Source organism: Diceros bicornis, chromosome 17 (genome assembly GCF_020826845.1).
Source record: "Diceros bicornis minor isolate mBicDic1 chromosome 17, mDicBic1.mat.cur, whole genome shotgun sequence".
Classification (NCBI taxonomy): Eukaryota; Metazoa; Chordata; class Mammalia; order Perissodactyla; family Rhinocerotidae; genus Diceros; species Diceros bicornis.
Genome location: NC_080756.1, coordinates 17,663,456 through 17,669,179, shown reverse-complemented (window position 1 = coordinate 17,669,179; position 5,724 = coordinate 17,663,456). Strand labels below are relative to the sequence as shown.

Below are 5,724 nucleotides of genomic sequence, written 5' to 3'. Positions count from 1 at the left end.
ACTTGTCTGCATAACACTGATTGTTGACATGCTGATGGTGAGTAATGGAAGCTCGGGTGCAGCAGGTGTAGACAAAGGAAATGAGGACTAGGCAACTTCAGCTCTAACTCAGAGGCCAAGAGAAGTCAGAAGCAGGAGAGAAGGAGCAACTGGAGGAGAGGACAATGCAGCTGGAGAGGGGGCCGGAGACGAAGAGGGGACAAGAGCAGTCTTCAGTGCTTGTAGCTCTTCTTGCTGGAGGATGAGGTGGTGGTGTATTTGATGGTGGAACTGCCGCCCCCAGTGGAAATCAAGCCACCCCCAATGCCTCTGCCACTGCTGGAACTGAAGCCACCTCCAATGCTGTGACCGCTGCCATAGGAGTAGCCACTGCCTCCACCCAGGCCTAAGCCACCGCCAACACCACTGGCACCGCCATAGCCGCTGGAGATGGTGGACTGCACCACGGCTGTGGAGGGGAGGGGACAAGGACACACAAGACTCAGTGAGCTCATTCTGCCAGCCTGAGTCCAGTCAGAAGAGTACCAGGGCAAGAGAGGGAGGCAAGCAAAGATACTTACAGATGTTGACTTGTCCAACGCCTTCCCCACTCAGCCTAGCAAGAAGGAAACACAGAGACCATGAGATCCCAGAGACCCCCTATTGGACCAGTGTGGGAAGCCTCGGTGTTGAGCATAGTCCCTGGAGAAACTGCCTTTTAATGGTCCCCTGAGAGTAGCAATTATGGCCACGACTAGAATGCCTTAAACTTGTGCTCACTGCTTAGACCTCGTGGAAATGGACCCAGATGATTGAGGAGGTTATGTGAGTTACCCACCTGCACTCCTCGCCTTCCAGCAGCTTCCTGTAGGTGGCAATCTCAACCTCCAGGACCAGCTTGACATTCATCAGCTCCTGGTACTCCCTCAGCAGCCAGGCCATGTCCTGCTTGGTCTTCTGCAGGGCGTCCTCCAGATCAGCCAGCTTATTCTTAGCATCCTTGAGGGCCATCTCTCCTCACTGCTCAGCATCAGCAATGGCGGCCTGCGGGTTGGCGCACTAGAGGGGGAACAGGCAGAATGAACTTGCAATCTGGACCTTCAGAGGAGACTAAGCCTGATTCTTCTTCCTAATGAGGAAGAGTCCTAGAGTATAGAATTGATGGAGAGGGAGCCCTGAATCTTCCTGTCTAGCTGTTTGACTATCTGGCAACCTTTTCAATTCTGGAGCTAGTTATCACAGTTCTGTGTCTTTTGTGTTAACACCCGCATGCGGCTGTGAGTGTGACTGGTGGAGCACCCTACAGTGCACACAAGACCAGGGGACATTGGAAAAACGGATCATTGGTTTGCTTTGAGTGTTGTCTCCAACGTCAAAACTGGACCATAGTCAGTTGTGTCTTGGATGACCACAACTAAGTTTGCACAATATTATAAGTATGGTCCACTGAGGTAGTGAATTTTCTGGTGAGACTATTGAGAACTTGGTAATGAAGTCCATTGCTCATTTTGTTCATTCAGATTTTTCTTAGCAAATAATTTATAATTTTCATTTCCACTGGATATTTTTTCCTAATTAATCATGCTCACAACTGGGTCTGGTCACTCAATGGACTTGAAGTGTGGGCTTCAGAACACGGAGCCCATTTCCCTCCTCTACGTCACCTGTTCTTGAAGTCCTCTATCGTGCTCTGCTTGCGTCTGGGCTCTGAGTCCAGGCAGCCACTAAAGAAGGGGAGAGATTCCAGCCGCCTCCTGAGGCTGTTGATGTATTGCTCGAACAAAGGCTCCAGGTTCTGCCTCACGGTCTTGGTGCCCCGCTCCTGGAGCAGGGTCCACTTGGTGTCCAGGACCTGGTTCTGCTGCTCCTGGAATCACACTTTAGGAGGAAGACAAAATGGTCATTTGCCAGACAGAGAGAGAAAGTAAGAAGTGTCTATGTTATTAGGTTTCCAAGCAGTCAGGGTGTTGTCCATGGTGCTGGGTTTTTGAGAGAATGTACAGAGGCTCACGTCAGCAGGAATGTTCCCCTGAACGTTTTCCTTCTCAACCCACAGATCTCACTGATGAAATCCCCCCACAGATGTTTGAGCCGTTCCTGCCCTATAGGTTATTGTGCCTATTAGTGATTTTTTTAATCACTTCCTCTCCTTCTCTTCACAATCAGAATCACAAATATAGTTTAAAATAGTCTTTATCTGGTGTATTGTACAGAGCTTTTATTTTCCACAGGATCTCAGTGAAAGGGATGTTAAATATTACCTAATGATTAGATTCTAATCTAAACTCCCATTTATTGCATGTATCTCTTCTAAAACATTCTTCACAGATGGTTATGCTCTGTTTCTGGAATAAATTCTTTTTTTTTTTTCACAGATTATAAATGTTTGTGCATCTCAAATGTTTCTTTTTCTCATATGGACAGAAAGGAATTTTATTTTTCTATTCTTCTCTTTGTTTTTCTTTTTTTTTCTTACCCAGAGCCTCAGAGCAAGTCATGACTGGCCTTTTATTCCTACCCCACTGTAGAACTTTCAGGGGTAAATGTTAACCCATTCCACACTCGCATTCCTTATATATACTTCAGAGTTATCAGAAGTTGATAATTCTTCTTCCTAGGCAGGAATGAGGGTTTGAGGATTCAGTAGGTCTAAATGATGCCCATCACCTGCTGCCTGTGGTCCACATGAGCCCACCTGGCATCCCTAGTCCAGGTCTCCTTTCCCTCTCGCCTAGTCTCCCCCTGGTAGGACATTCGTGGTTCTCCAGTTTGGGGACTCTGAAATCCCCTGGAGGCTGGTCCTACTGGTTCACCTTGTTGATGAAGGAGGCGAACTTGTTGTTGAGGGTCTTGATCTGCTCCCGCTCCTCGGTCCTCATCCGCTGGATGGTGGGGTCGATTTCCAGGTTCAGAGGAGTGAGGAGAGTCTGGTTGACAGTGACCTCTTGGATGCCTCCAGGGGGGCACACAGGGAAGCCAGAGCCCCCATAGCCACCAACAAAGCCAACTCCACCACCGAGCCCAAAGCCACTACCAGCTGCACCGCCAAAACCAAATCCACTCCCGGCTCCACCGCCAAAGCCAAAGCCACCTCCAATTCTGCCACCATATCCGCCACCGACGCCATAGCTGCCCCCCCCGATGGAGATCCTCTTGGAGCCCCCCACGCCATAGAGGCTGCGGCTGCTGAAGCCACCTCCACACACTCCACCGAGGCCACCACTGCCCCTGGAGCGGGACACGGAGATGCTGCTGAAGCCAGAGCGGGAGGCCCCAGGGACTCTGGCTGAGCCGGCACTGAAGCCTCGGTGGCTGATGGTTTGGGTCCTCCTGGTGGATTTGCTAGACATGGTTCTTGAAGGTGAGAGGCTCTAGAAAGCGTGAGAGGCTGGAGGGTAGAGCTGAGTGGAGAAGTTTGAGATGGGCTTCCAGCAGCCTTTTGTATAGGGAGGAGTGTGTTGGGCTCAGTCCTGAAAGGTGACCTTGCAGGTTGGGAAGGGTTGGGCTTTGCAAACATTGAGACCTCACTCAGGCTATTAAAAAAGGTATGAAATGTGAAGATTGCTTCTTTGGCTTTCTTTAGCCAGGGAAAAATTTTCCTATCTTTGATCTTTGACTCGATCTCAATACAATAAAACTATTCTCAATTCACTGAGGCTAGGAGTTCGACTTTGTCTCGAAAAATGGTTCCACATGTTATAGGGTTCATGTACCAGAATGTACTGAGTGCTCTCCCTCCAACTGGCTCTTTTGTAACAGTTGAGAACTTGGAAATATACAAATAATCTATTGCTATGTCCTAACAGAAAGATTATCATTTTTCCAACAATTACAAATATGTTAAGTTTGACTTCTTTTTTCTATTATGTTTAATTTTGAACAAATAGAAAAGTATAAGAACAACATAATAGATTCCTGGATGCCCATCCCAGATTTTGGAATTTTTATCTCAGGGCCAGCCTTATTTCCTCCATAACTCTGCCCACTTTCTTCATCCTCCTTAAATTATATGAAAGGAGATTCCAGAAGATCATACGATTTCATCAGTAAATAATTCAGTATTTATGTCTAGATGGTCAACTCTTTAGAAAAAGACCAAAATACTATTTTTATGTCAAAAAATTAAACAGTAACTCTTTAACATCATGAAGTGTCTAGTGAACATTTAAATTTCCCTGTATTCTTTTTTGTTTTTTTATAATTTGTTTGTTCAATTCAAGATCCAAATAAGGTCTATACGTGTTTATTTGGGTGATACATCCTTTAAATAATATGTCCTTTAGATCATTTAACATTCCATCTTTTCTTTTTCTTGCAACTTGTTGAATAAAGGTTAATTGTCCTACAGAGTTTTTTACTCCCTGGGTTTTGTGATCACATTCGGGTTGTGTGATCGCATCCTCTGGTGTCATTTAAGAGGTTACTCTCTCCTCTGTATTCCTGTAAACTAGTACTTAAGTCTAGGAAGGTAATAAGTTTATTTTATGTATTTAAACTTTTCCAGAAGTAAGTGTAGTTGAAAGTCTATAAGATTGACTATTGTTACTTACACAATATTTACATATTTAAAAATGAATAAGTAAAGCACGTTTGTCTACCAAAATAAACGCTCAAGGCAAATCCCCAGCCACCTAATTGAAGATGTTTCTGTGCTTTTTGAGAGCCTGTTTGTGTGTATGAGTTTGTGCGTGTGTTTGTATCCTTTTCCTTTAAGCGTTCCGATTATGCTTGAGCTGGATCATCTTTGTCTTCTTTATCTGTATGTCCTCTTGACTCTCCTCTAACACTCTATGACCCCCAGGTCACACTTCCCTCTTTTCTTGACATTCTCCTGTACGTCCTTTATTGTGTTTTCAGTGTGTCTATTGCCCTTTGTACTGATAGCAATTTTACCTTCGTTTCCATAGGGACTTCATTTTTCTCTCTGCCTCATATCCGACTTCTGTAAGTAATGTTTTACTTCTTATTGTCTCACTATATGTTTGTTCTTCTCTAATTTAATAGAGAGTGTATTTTCTTGATTTTTGGCAATGTTTTATAGTAACTTTATTCTGGGGAGTGACCATCATGAGCCTTTTGTTTTTCCTATTCATTTCATTTTTGAATGTATAGCATCTTTTGTGGGACCTGGTGTCTTTCTGACTAGTGTTCACCTTTGAATGAGGTGAACTCCTTCTTGACCCATCCTTTGCAGAAGTATTCTAGGAGATGGGCTGAGGCCATGTACAGGCTATCAGGCTGTGATATTAATTCTCTCGTTCTTTAAAATACTCTGCCCAACAAATCACTGCAAAGTGGCCTACAATTCACTGTCTCTCTGCTTTTTTTCTCTCATTAATAAAATGCTACCAATAGGACTTGTCCTTGATTTGTTATTCAATTCTACTGTTACAGTTTCTTGGAACTTCATGACTAATGGAGTCCATCCTCAGGTCACACTCCCCGTTCTGATTGCTGCAAACAAGGAGTTCTTGGATTTGCACCTAAGGACGCGTCCTTTACATTGACTTAGTTGTGTTAAATGAGTCAACAGTGCGTGGTGTGTAGTAACACCTCAATGTTAGGCTTCTCCTTCAGCTTGTGTTCAGCCATGTTTTGACAGAGGTTTTCTTGTACGCCAGGACCTGAAACAAACAAGAAACCAAAGCAACAAAACTGAGAACAACTACCTTTCCCAGTGTTTGCACATTGTCCCTGTGATGGGACACTCCTTCACCACTTAGCTAGGCGTCCTCTGAACCTAGA

The 5,724-nt window shown here is 44.7% G+C and overlaps 1 pseudogene; it reads right to left on the bottom strand.

Moving 5' to 3' along the window:
* Window positions 1–212: 212 nt before the first annotated feature.
* LOC131416569 (keratin, type II cytoskeletal 6A-like) lies at window positions 213–3,329 on the bottom strand (annotated as a pseudogene).
* Between the last annotated feature and the right edge of the window lie 2,395 nt (window positions 3,330–5,724).